The sequence below is a fragment of the Hermetia illucens genome, chromosome 3 (assembly GCF_905115235.1).
Source record: "Hermetia illucens chromosome 3, iHerIll2.2.curated.20191125, whole genome shotgun sequence".
Classification (NCBI taxonomy): Eukaryota; Metazoa; Arthropoda; class Insecta; order Diptera; family Stratiomyidae; genus Hermetia; species Hermetia illucens.
The window spans coordinates 95,988,799-96,003,002 of NC_051851.1; the positions used below are offsets into that span (position 1 = coordinate 95,988,799).

The 14,204-nt window shown below is 41.6% G+C and overlaps 1 protein-coding gene across 2 annotated transcripts in view; it reads right to left on the bottom strand.

Moving 5' to 3' along the window:
* The window catches only part of LOC119651223 (polypyrimidine tract-binding protein 1), a 602,545-nt gene that overhangs the window by 493,503 nt on the left and 94,838 nt on the right, over nucleotides 1-14,204 (bottom strand). The window lies entirely within an intron of this gene.

The following is a 14,204-nucleotide window of genomic DNA, read 5'->3' on the forward strand; positions in this document are numbered from 1 at the left end:
GTTACATGATAGACCCGATCTAGTTCCGCTTCGCAAGCGAGAACGAATGTACTTCATAATCGATGAAGCCAACGGTACGTTGGACCGGAATACTGTTGAAAAACACCAAGAAAGAATCCGGAATTATGGACTCTTGGCAAACGATATGAAGCAGGCTACAAAAGATCGAAGTAGTCGCAGTCGTAATTTCAGCGACGGGATTAGTCTTGTGAAATTTATATAAAGTGCTGAAACCGTTCAATCTGAGGGCAGAACTATACATGGAGATACAAAAAGCTGTTACTCTTGCAATCTGTGCTATAGTCCGACGAATTCTGTCCACTAATAGTTTGGCCTAGTGGACGCTAGCCTTGGTTCCGAAAGAGTGATAGGATAGAGTGGTCCTGGGTTCGTTATTAACTTGATGGCGACCCGCAGTAATTTTGAAAACCAACTTACCCCCTCCTCCTGATGGACGGACTACACTTCTTGGGTAAATATTCAGCTTTTCAAAAAAAATCGTTCACGGTCTCATTCCTTAGGGTAGAGATGCTGCCTCGTCTTTGATCTGGGGAGCAATTTGGTACAAAGCGGTTAAAGCCTCAGAACTGCAACCGTGGTAGAATATCCGATCAGTAGAGTGATTGTTATTCTCGAAAAACCCAAAAGAGGATGTGGAACGGATAGCTAATTAATGTAATAGTGGATTTTCTAATGAAGAGCAAGACAATGTCAGCGGTAATTAGCAGGTGAAGGAAGAGGGAAATTCACAAAATCAAAGTTGGGGAACATCTGATTTCATGGCAATCCTCAACGAAATATCCTGGGATAGCAGCCGATGAAGGACTAATATTTTAAAACCAATTTTTGAACGAAATGGCAGGAATGGCAATCGCAATGAAACTGAAGCAACTATTTTCAACTACGTTGTAGACGAAGTCCGCTTATGAGTAATGGAAAAAAGAGTCGTTAGACTAAGAAAGAAGATGGAGCAAATCTGATTCAGAGCTATAGTACAAGTGTATGTATTTACTATAAATTCGGCAAGTCGGTAGTCCGCCGGGGTAGTGACTTGACTTGTCTGTGACAGTTCACTTGAAGTGTTCCGTGTTTGCCGTAAAAAGGGACTCAAAGGGATAGAGATTTGTTGGCTATTAACCTGCAAATCTTGAATCTTATAATGATTGGATTCTGAACACAAAGTTCCATAAAGTTTTATGTGAGCCCACGCGAGACCTTCTTGCAATAGTTGAAATTTTTCGAAAGAGTGGAGATGGGGAAACTGCTTATTACAAAGTAACGAAAAGAGGAGCTGAGTTAAACGGAAATCACTTCTTCCAGAATTCCGCAATAATGCCAATCCAGAAGACGCTGGGGTGGAAGTCAAACCGACGGTATACTTGTGGAATCTCAGGTAAAGACCGACAGAAGAAGAATACGCTCTGCAAGACAGTCCAGAGCATTCTAAGCACGAAAGCAGTGGTTTCTGGTTTAGAATTCATGTACATCTCGAAATAAATAATATAAGATTGTTTCGCCAACAAGAAAGAGGTAGAGTAAGGCCTAAAAAGGGATTTCCCTTATATGAGCAACCTCAAGGTGGGAGTTACGTCTGTCAACTACAGAGGGCGTGATTAGTTTGATCATTATCACTGTCACGAAAGCGGTACTAACTCTTTAATCGCGGATAGATAAAGATCGGGTGCATTATTTGCAAGATAAGGTGAACTGTAATTCTAACCCACTGCTTAAGTACCGAACCTATGGGCACATTGCAGGGAAGACAAAGCACTTCCAGTTCCATGAGGTGCTGGTTCTTCAAAGAAAAGTGAAAAGTTGAGCGTCATAATGCAGAGGAGTACAAATTCTGACGATCTGACGGGGCCGATGGTCCAAGAAAGAAAAGCTGACCTGCTGGTCCCCAGTGAGCAGTACTGAGATGGAAGTTCACCATCCAAGTATTCTGATATATCACGCAATGGTCTCTGCTGAGTGTGGGGCCACTCTATGTCTATTTTTTGCAATAGGCCCGGCTTCTTGAAAGATAAGATTCGAAACATGGAAGGGAGAGTTCTACTTGCCAAGCCTCAACGAGATTCTCGGGATTGAGAAGGTGGGCGACATTTCAACGACTTGGCTGCTAGGGCAATATCCCTGACGTTAGCTGCCTTAACGATGGAGGGTACTGGAAAATGTTCCGACGTCCGACAAATACCTACCGGGTGGAACATTTGCCGAGGCTCTATCAAGAGGGGCGAGCGAATCACAAGACCTCGGCAAGTACAGAAGAATTGTGATGGTTTGCTTGCTTTGTTTGTTTGAGATGCATCGACGCCAAAAGAGAGACTCCGTCACAGAAAGTCACCCATCTACTGGTAGCCAGCTGAAATTGCAAGTCAACGAATGAATTGCGAGCAGACTTTGGTGGAGGGCAAAATGAGGCAACCCTTAGACCCGAAGAGGGCGAAAAAGGAAAATAACGCGGTGCCGGAAGGAGCTAGTTAGTGTCAATAATAGAAATCTATGGGACTTCGGGTATAAATTGGTTTCCAAAAATTTCGATGCCCATCGATGATCCCAACGAGGTGCTGAAACTTGTATTCAAGTGTAAGCTGCTTGATAGCGAATGTTTTCCTCTATCGCTGCTAGTTTGTTTAATTCTTTGCAAAATTGTTTCCATGTTCTATCTTTGATGAATATTGAAGGACCGCACCCTGCTCTACGAGATCCAGGAAATACAGCACATACTGAAGGTTGAATCGGAGGCGCTCAAGGAGCTATTTATGGGACGTTTTATACGATAGTCTGCCACGACCCGAACAGCTTGATAAATCGCATCTGGTCCGACATGCAGATGATGTTGTCTCTCTGTTTGACGGACGCACGATTGAACAAGTCAGCGGAGACTGGGAATGGTGATGCGGCGAATCAGCAGATTGATCGCAAAGTATGAACTCCCCCAAGCTCTAGACAAAACTGAAGTGGTCGTCGTGATCAAGGTTCCCCTAGTCGCCTTTATTCAGGTTGGTCAAACCGTGCTGTTGTCGAAATCCGCGGTGAAATACTTCGGCATAATGGTAGACACGCCGAGTGGATTCGTGTTATCATAAACAAAGTTGTAACTGGAATATTTGCGATTGGCTGGTTGATGAGATCATCGATATGAGTCTAGATTCAGATTCTCTACTGCTTCAATTGGGGACCAATGCAATTGGTGCACGCCAGCCGCTACCTGCTAAAGCTAAAGTGTTACCCATGGGTAAGCATTTGCCTTTGGGCAGAAAACAACTTCCGGGCAAACCAGATACAAGGTTGTGGCCCAACGGGCATTGGCCACTTAGGATAAACCAAAGCAGCAGCGATCCACTGATGATCCAATTTCTCAGTCTAAATGGCGGCAAACAAGGCTCGGTCGGTGGCCTCAAAGTCCTATTTACAGACGATGGAGTGATCTTGCAAGACGGAATCAATTCGTCCAATTACAATACTGGGTAATGCCAACAGCTTAGGAGAAAACTGCTCCTAGCTGTAAGAACTGGATCTTTTCAAGGCATTAAGATCTGCTTTGAGTAGGTGTATATCGGAAAGTATTACCGCTAAACTTTGTCGACGAAGGCACAAACGATTGGCCAGCAAATCAGGACAAGAGCGGTAGACTAGGAGCTTTCCTTACCGTCGGGGTTCTTGAACCGGGTATTAAATGGACTGCAGACTCTACTAGGTGTTTGGGATTGCCACGTAACAAGTATCCGCTCATAAGACCAGTGAAAGGACATACCGCCCACGAGGCCTTCATCAGAAATCTACATGAGGCTCTATATTTCTCAAATAAATTTGCAGCATTGTAAAGCGAATGAATAAAATACGCATTTAATTCGTTCCATAGATACAAGCCCGGATGGCATATAGGCAATAGAGGGAATCGAGGCCAAATTTTACAAATTCGCTTATATTTCCATTAACTGGTCCGATGTGAAGGTGGTATTTATAGCTAAAGCAGGAAAATGTACCCACACAAAGGAAAAAAAGGACTGGAAAGACTAGTAGATTGAGGTAGGATATGCTAGGAGCTGTCCACACTGTTATGGATCTTGCTACTGGACTGGAAATCCAGTTGATGCAAAGGTATTAGGAGTGCACATCGATTACAAGCTAACGGGAAAGCACCATATCCAGGAAGAATATCAGCAATCCTGCAACTGCTCTGGTGCTGCAAGACTGAGATAGGTAAGATATGGGGACTTTTACCACAACGGATTAATTAGATACATACACCCGCAATAAATACTCATCTCTTACAGGCCAATATTATATTCAGCTCCACAAGGATTTAAATGCGGATGTACCGCTGTATGTCAAATATTTCTGTTGCGAAGCACAGATATGATAGTAGGTTGACATTTGTAGAGAACGGACGTGTCAAATTAATATTATTAGAATTTAAAATTGAAATTAAATTAACTTTTATCAAGAATATAAAAAGATATTTATATTACTTAATTAATAATATATAATTTAAAACTTAATTGAAAATTAAAAATTTTGAGAAAAAATTCGTTTCTTTGGCTTGGCGGAAATGAGCGGCGAGCCGCGGACGGGTGGCGGACCAGGAAAAAAGTGAAGCTTTCTTCGACTACTTCTGCAGCCATGGAGGAGCCAGGTTGCCTTGAGGGCGAACAAGTTTTCGACAGCGAATCTGTCTGTATGGAGGACATAGAACAATAAAGCTGACGATACGAGAGACAGCGACAACGGTGGCGATGGAAATGTCCCAGAAGAGGGTGCTAACCAGGCAAGTTGCAGTAGTGAAGAGGGAAAACTGGGTGAGTTTTCGCTCTATGTTTCTAAAAAATTAAAGAAGAAAAACAAAATTGAAGAAAAAATATTAACTAATGTAAAAATTTAAAAGATGCGACCGGGGATGCAGTTAGCACCCGAAATAAAGAATTAGGTGGTAGAGATTTAGCCACTCTACTTAATGGGAGCGCGGGGCTCTCGAATTTTGTTATTAAAAAGACGGGGGCCGAGAGAGTCCAAGTCAAATGTAACAAAATTGCAGATTACAAAAAAGCACGGGAGGTCCTCGAGCGAGTGAAGGCTCCTCACTTCACCTACACTACAAAGGAAGAGAAGGTGCAAACCTTCCTTCTGAAAGGCTTGGATGCGGAGGAAGAGCCCGATGAGATGCACAAAATGCTCCGAGAGACGAGAACTGAGGTCAAGTTCCTCTCAGTGTCACGCTTTAGTACGAGGAGATCCTGCCGCACGTCCTGGCGCAGATAAGCCCGGAGAGCCGGGAAGCGATCTGATCGGTATCAGGTCGCTAAATTACCAGGCCATTCGTTTTAAACGCCTGCTAAGGGGTGAAATAGTCCAGTGTCGAAGATGCCAGCGCTATGGCCACTCGGCAGTGAACTGTCAAATGACCTTACGATGTGTAAAATGCGGGAAAGACCATACCGCAGCCGAATGTTCGCTGACTGAAGCAGAGGGCAAGGAAAAAACTTTCTGTGTCAACTGCGGAAGCGGAGGGCATCCGGCTTCGTACCGTGGATGTCCTGCATACCGCAATGTTAAGATCACAAGGCAGCAGGAACCGAGATCGGCCCAAAGGACGAAGGTGTCAGCGGCGTTGAATGGTACCGTCCCTTCGGCATCAATCGTCTCGGGGATCCCATTTGCAGAAGTAGTTCGACAAGGGGGAGTTAAGGAGCCCCAAAAAGATTCATGGCCATGGCCGAATGAACACCACCCTCAATAAAATATTAACCATGTGTGAAAACATGCAGCATACACTACACGTACGCAATACAAAACTAAACAGTATAACAGAATATTTACACAAACAGCATACCCGCCGTTAGGCCTGCATTCACAGCGGTGCCACTGGATGGTCTCCGGATCATCGCGGTTAACACGATTTACATCGTAGGAATCCATCGAAGAGCGGGGCTCCTTGATTTCGCTGCCAGGCAACAGCCTGACATAGTCTTGATTTCAGAAACCCACCGAGGCATTCGATAACATTCAAGGATTTTGAATTCGTGAGGAACGATAGACGAAATTGTGATGGGGGAGGTGGTACCGGAATACTTGTGGGTCGCCATTATCGTTTCAAGCATATTAATAGGCCTGAATTGTATCGAAGTCTCATGTATTCTTTTTTCACTGCCTAGAGGAGGGAATTTATACATTCTGTCAGTCTATGCAGTGGGAAACAATCGAGCCAAGTTCAAGGAGCAATTCCATTCTCTGTTCACGATACTCGAACTGAATAGGCTGCATAACTATTGTATTATAGCTGGCGACTTGAATGCTAAGCATACCTCATGGCTAAACTCCACAAACAATCCCAGAGGGGTATTCCTTAAATCTTGGATAGAGCAATACCAGATAGAGTAACATATAAATGCGAATTATATGGGTCAGAGAGTCCAACCTGGCCCAGGGCAAATCCCTATCTGGATTTGTGCACTGCTGACGCGCGCTTAAACTTTAATTTTAGGAATTGTCAACGGAAACTACAGACTCTTCCTTACGATAGCGACCATAACGCTTTTCTTATTGAAGCTCTGTTTGATGGACGTTCGCCTTCTGCCGATGGACAGTGGCGTATACAGGCTGAACTTTAAACAAACAAATTGAAAGAAATTCGAGAGGTTTATTCGGGGATATCGAGAGGAATGCCCACCTCTTGATGGGGAAAACGACAGTACAATTGCACCAGGTGACAGGAACTTGAGCAACGAGGAAATACTTCAGTATCTTCTCAAGCTGGAAAACTTGACGCTGGAAACAATTGAACAAGTCGTCCCTAAGACTCAATCTCGCAATAATATGGAAGGATATGAACTGCAACCATAAAACAGTTGAAAAAATTGAAAAGCTTTCTGCTCACTCCCTTCAACAAAATCTATCGGAGATATGGGGACTATCATCATCCCATATTGGTTGAGTTCAAATCACTTCTAAAGATCGCGCGGGATCTTATCCGTCAACATTACGTAAATGAAGTGAACTCCTAATGGCGGGACAAGTTAAAGGGTATTTCACCAAGCAATTCAGATTCCATGTTTACTAAAATAAATACGTTATTCCAGAAGAAGTCACGAGTAACTGTGCCGAGAATTAAAATCGGTGGCAGCGAGATACAAAACCTTATTGAGTCAGGTATAGACACCAATAGTGTAACTGCTGATGCGCAATGCAATTACATCGTGATGGATGATGCTCTGAAACACTTTGAATCGGTGCATCTACCCAGAAAGGACTTAGAGCCAACACGACTTGCGAAAATTATAGAACGAGATGTCCACAATTTCAAATATAGCCTGAACAGCACCACAGTTCTCCAGTTTAGCTCTACGTTGCAGGCTGATTTCATACCGAGTGATAATCTGCTTGATTACTTTGTCTCGTCTGTGGAGTTAACTTCCATATTTAGAAGGGTAAACAATACGAGATCATCCAGTATGGATGGCATTCCCAACGTGGTCCTCAGGCATTTACCAGACATTGCCAAGGTAACGTCTGATATTTGTTGGCGGATTTACAATGGAGTGCGTAGGCGCTTGCCTTATAAACATGGAGAAAGCTCGACCTGTCGAAGACCAATATATTCTTACAGGACAAATTTTAACAGTACTACATTTTTCCTATTACCTTATTAACCCACTCATTACTAAATGATGAGACAACCTTCTAGACTAGTTAATGAGCTTGAATTAAGCTTATGTTTTGAAAACATAGGATAGAAATATAATTTTCTATTAACTTTACTAAAATTTCTGGTTGGATGGGCTGATTTTCAGGCTCCTGAAAGATGAGTTTCCCAGCCACCTCGTAGCGATGATGTGTAGTATGCTGTATGGCATGTGCTTTGTCCTTACGGACGGAAATCTCACTTTCATGTTCTCAATGGATTACTCAACTCTTTCGATTTTAATAAATCTCCTAAAAGGTCTTCGGTTGCCTTTGCTGACGATTTGATAGCCTACACGGCACACAAGAAGGTAACTGAGGCGCAAGTTGAACTTCAGAAGATGTTCAATGATATTAAGTTCTTCACGAACAGTTGGCGGATGAAAATCAATGCGCAAAAGTGTGAAACGATTCTGTTTCCGAATTCCTTGGCATACGCCAGTAGGAAGCTGAAAATTAATTGGAGATATTTCCACATTGTTGCGAACGAGGATAGTTCTGAGCGCATTCCTCATAGGAAGTGCGTTAGATACCTGGGTGTGCGTCTTCACGTCTTCGAAGCCTCTTTTATATTCCACATCTTAGCCGGAAGGTTAAGATTATTTGCTATCTTACTTTGGTTAGACCGGTGCTTACCTACGGGTGTGCTATATGGTTTAATTTGAGTGCTAGCCAAATGGAGAAAATAAGGATCTTTGAAAGGAAATGTCTGCGTGCTTGCACGGGGCTTAGTAGGACTGCTTCGTCAAACTATGAGCATTATCTGACTAATGAAGTGATGTATGCAGCTGCTGCTGTGCCAAGAATCGACACAGTTATCGTCAGATTGATTCGGAATCATATAGCGCGATCTGCTTCGCATGGTGAGAACCCTTGGGTTTCGCAGCCGTTCTACCCAAATGATGGGTATTTTGAGAAAACTCTCACGAGAGGCTTCATTCTTCCCGAAGCGTTCGTGTATCTTGACAGGAATGGTCTAATTCTTGATTCTGCTGGTGATCCGGTTATGTATCATATACATAGACGGGCCACGGACAAAAGGATAGAATACCTCGCGGCTCGGGGATTCGACTGGAGATACTCCAGAGCGAGAGCAATTGATATTAAGCGGGATGAAAAAGAGAAATCCTGGTACTGGTGGCTGCGGGATGCCGGTTAGCGGTGGCCGTGCTCAGTTCTGCCATTTGTTTCTTGGTGTGGCTTTGTAAAAATGTACATATTGAACGGGTGCTGATTTTGCCTCCAGTTGTAACTTAAACATACATACGTTATTATTATTATTCTTTGTTTCTTTGTAAATATTACAACTGTTATTATTACTTTCCTCCCTATCGATGTTATTGTAAAAAAAGGAAAAAATATATAGTATAAAATATATAATTATGATAGTTTTAAGAACAATAATTTAAGTTAAAAGTATCTTTTGAAGCGATGAAACATTTATTATTACTTTTATATTTCTTTATTTGTCACTAAGGCCAAGTGAATTCTGTCGGGAATTTGACCATTTCCCCACAATTTATTGTAAAATTGGATTTTTATTTCTTAATGTTTCTCTTCTCTGCCTGTAAATTGTTATTCGAAAATTTTGAGAGCCCACAGTGGCCATTAGATTTAAGTTATTTTTGTTATTTTAAAAGATTGTTTCTTTGTTCATTTTTCCAATCTATATATTATTGTTACCTATTTCTTAAAAATAAAAATGATTTTAAAAACTAAACTAAAAGTGAAGCACAGATGTATCTTAGCGAGGCGACGTAATAAAGTCCATATTATAAACTTTATTCTGCGCTGTTCGTTGGTTTTCACTTCGCTAGATTTGTATTTGGGTCCGTATTCACCAGACATTTCCTTTAATAATATGTCTCATATTTTGAGAACATCTGCGAGCCGCTAGGGTCACGCTGCTTCCAGGGCAGAGGTGAGGCAGCGTCTGACGATTTGTCTCAGCCCTGGTAAGAAACCGTAAAGCCGTCATCGCTTGACATAGGTCCCTTGCTTAGCTCGAATTGTGCCCTTTGTAAGGTTTTGTGTAAAACAAAACCTTATTAAAATCGATTCAATGTCTGTCTGTCTGTCTGCCACACGTATTTTTCTCCAAAACGGCTAAACCGATTCGAACGAAATTTGGTGGACAGATGGGAACTATGAAATCCCACGCATACAGCGAGTGGCATAAATTTAGGTGGAGTTTAAAGGGGGGCTCCCCATACATCTCTTTTGCATGTATGGGGAGCCCCCCTTTAAACTCAAAAATTTTTTTCACCGGATATAGTTGTGTAGGGTATCAAATGAAAGGTGTACTTTCCAAAACTAACATTAGTTTTAGCATAAATTGCAAAGTGCGTGAGTGAGCAGTCAAAATGTACGCATTTGAAGTGAGACAGGACTCATTTTCGGAAACTACCCAACCTAAAAATCCGAAAAGAATCGGGGTGGTGCGCCTAGATGAAATCCAGGTCTCAAAATATGTCCTATTCCGATATCTGCTCAAATAAACTTGCTAATAGTATATTACTACTTTTTAGAAATTTACTGAAAAACCCCCCTTAAATTCATCCTAGGACTTCCGAATTTTGTACCAGCATAGGGGACAATAAATGTATATATGTGTTAAATTTCATGGAAATCAGGCAATTAACGCCAAAGTTATAGCAGTTCAAACTTAGCAATTTCGCGTGAATTTACCGCTTCCAAAGCCATGCGAATCACATGCTGACGTCATAATTACTCGGAATAATTGACATTCGCATGGAATATTAAAATCGCATTTATGAAGAATCTATTTATCTGCAGCCCTTTTTAAGGTTTTGTGTAAAACACTTATGCGAAATCTAATCTTCGAGAGATGTCCCATTACGGTATCTACTCAAATAAATTTACTAATAGTATATTATCAACTTTAAGAAATTGACTAAAAAACTCCCCTTAAGCTCATCCTAGGTGTACCAAATTTTGCCAAGTTCCATGAAAATGCAACTATTAGTGTCAAAGTTATAGAAGTTCAAACTTATCAATTTCGTGCTAATTAACAGCATTCTAAGCCATACAAATAAGATGCTGACGTCATAATTAACAAGAATAATTGAAATTCGAGTGAAATATTAAAATTCCATTCAAGAAGAATCTAATTCTCCCTAGCCCTTTTTAAGGTTTTGTGTGAAACAAAACCTTATTAGAATCGATTCGATGTCTGTCTGTCCGTCTGTCTGTCTGTCTGTCTGTCCGTCTGTCTGTCTGTCTGTCTGTCTGTCTGTCACAGCCGATTTATTCGGAAACGGCTGAACGGATTGTCACGAAAATTGGTAGGAGTATGTGATCTGCCGTTCCCTTTACATGCAGCAACTGACGCCATTTTGTGTTAAGTTTAAGGGGGGCTCCCCATACATGTGAAAGGAGGGTGCAAATTTTTTTTCATAAAATGTAGCCATGTGGGGTATCAAATGAAAGGTCTCAATTCGTACTTTTCGAAACTGGTTCAATATTTGATATTGGGTGAAACATAGGGGAGTGACGGCTCAAAATATGACCCCCAAAAAGTGTAACAGGTCTCGTTCTCAGAACCTATCCAACCGAAAAATCTGAAAAAAATCTCAGTAGTGCATCTCTAGGAAATCTAGGCCTCAAAATATATCCGGTTCCGATATCTGCACAAATAAAGTTAATAATAGTATATTTCCACATTTTAGAAATTTACTCGGCACCCCCCTTATGTTAATTTCAGAAGTACAAAATTTGGCATACGTATAAAGAAGAACATAGTGCACAGTCTGGTTAAGTTTGAAGCAAATCGAACTATTATTAACAAAGTTATAGGAGGTGAAACTTCACAATTTTTTGTGAATTTCGTGCACTTTACAACCTTGATGACGTCATCATCACATATCAATTCGTCAATACCACAATGAAATGAGTTGTTATGAATTGGGTTGCAGAGAATTATTTTGTTTTAGTTTTTTAGTTATCTGTCAACCAGACATGTGTGAATGTAGGTATATAATATATGTGTGCTAATGAACTTTGCGGGTAGTGCCTAATTCAAATAGATATAAGAAGTAAATCGGAAATATGGGTACAATCAATTTATATACGTGCCTATATGTGTGCAGTATTCGAAAATAGGCAGTTTGTTTGTTTAGGGTGAGCGTAACATCTACGGCTGTAATATGTACGTATGTCTCGTAATTTTGAAGCTGTATACGGGTAGAAAAATATGCGTTGAAATTTGTTAGATAAGATGAACACAAAACCTTTATACCCGAAGCACGAGCTTCCAGTATTCCGACTTGTTTATATTTGATGTTGGTTAAATTGTTGGTATTTGCTAATAATATTAAACTCAGAGTGTGAAGCGTATGATGTTGACCATTATCAACACGGGGCTTTCCATCAAATGATTTATTTAAATCGCTTTCTAGAAAATAGAGGCCAATGGAATTTTTAGCTATATTACACGGAGCTGTCGTGCACTCGTCGCTCCTCACAACTTTTTCTTTTTCTTCAGCGTTCAGGGTAATAATCTCGGGCGAGCGCAATGCTGACCACATTGCCTCCTAGTGTACCGTTACGGTCTTGAATGAAGTGCTCTAACACACTTCAAGGCCCTGATCTTACATAGATTGTTACGCCAACGATTATTATTATTATTCAGCGTTTAGTTCGCAAGCGGGGTCGGCTCGTGGTGATCGGTTTCGTCATTTTATTTTATCAAATGCCTGATCAGGATGTAATCACGAGACCTTTAAATCCCCATCCCGCGCATCAAGCCACCATTGTTTTGACCGGCTTTTTGGTTGCTTACCATTGCTTTCGATGTTCTGACCAAGACTGGTTGTTGAATTCTCGTTAGCGTGAATTACGTGACCACACCAGCGAAAACGCCTCTCTTGCAGTTTTTCCACGATCGGTGCAAACCCATATCGATCGCGGATGTTCTCATTTCAGACGTAATCGAAACGTGTCACGCCACCAGTGCAATGCAACATCTTCGTCCCCATTACCGCAAGACGCCGTTCATTGTCCGTTATAGTCGGTCAACACTCAGAACTATAGAGAGCGGCAGACGAACGACATTGCAGTAAATTTTAGATTTGGGACGTGTGCTGATACGTCAATCACAAAGAACACCAGTTGGGGAATGCCACTTCATCCAGGATGCATTAATGCGTGAAACAATTTCATTACGCAGTTCTCCATTGGCTGATAGCATTGACTCGAGATATTTAAATCGCTGAGTTCTGACAATGGCAGTAACCTGCCCTTCGAGATATTTAAATCGCTCAGTTCTGGCAATGGTGAACTGAACGATTTCAATATCTCGGATCAAGCCAATGGAGAACTACGTTATGCTCCTCACATAGGGAAACACAAGAACTTTTATACCTGAAGCGTCAAGCTTCCGATTTCCCGACTTGTTTTACTTTTGGTGACTTAAATCCTAGCTCCAGGGATAAAACAACAAAGATTTAAAACAAACTTTCCTGTTTATTTTTCGTTGCTGGTCTTTTATTGGCCAAAAACTATTTTAACCTGATGAACACTCTTTTCTTGTTTGTTTTTCCCAATTTTTCTCATGATATACGTTACGTGTTCAACAATACTTTTGTGTCACAACCCATACAGTGCTCATTATATCTGGTGGAAGAAAGTTACTCATGACATACGTCCGACTCTTCATGTGAGAACATGCGACTAATAACCAAAAACAGTGTGCATCACTTTAGCCATTACGATGACCTACATAAGAAACTTGCTACCACAAGACTATCCCGCCACTCAGTCCAGCTTCCAAAGCCCCCGGAAGCTACCCCCAAAGAGACAGAGTTCCAATTGACACAAGAAGAACCTACCGTGCGGCCTTCTTTGCTTGCATGCACATCAGCATCACCTGTACTGTAATAAAAACCAAATATTTGCCATCATGTAGAACGATTATAAACATGGAGACAAGGGAGGACTCAGGCCGAGAGTCTTGTTAAAGATATTTCGCAGGATGTTTGCATTTCGGAAGGTTTTCCCTTCATTCGGCACACAGAAAAGTTTTCTTGTCATTCGACAGACGCTTTTTGTGTGGAGAGTCCTGTTACTTTTCGTCGTTCCGTATCCTAGATTCCTGCACGAAGAGTGTGCGACGAAATGATGCCGGCTTGCTTCTTTCAGCTTCATCTTGCTTGACGTCCTCTGTTTTACATACTTTGTGGGACCAAGTTTTATTCACCCAAGACTTCAGTTGACGCTTTATAAAGAACAGGGGTGTACACTGTACTCTTTTAATCCTGTTCAAACAGTTTGAGGAGGATCGGTTCCGTGCCGTAGTCGTCGGTCGTCCGTTCTCTTTGTGTACTGAGGACTTGTCACCCTCATTAGAGAGTTCTAAAAATGACTCCCGACTATTATCATTGTGGTGATAGGAGCTTGTCTACATAGTGTAGTCATGTTCAAGGCAATTGCAGGTCACGTTTTAGGAGGACGAAAACACTAATAACTATCCTTGGTTGGTTTAAGCTTAAGAAGCTCGAATTGAA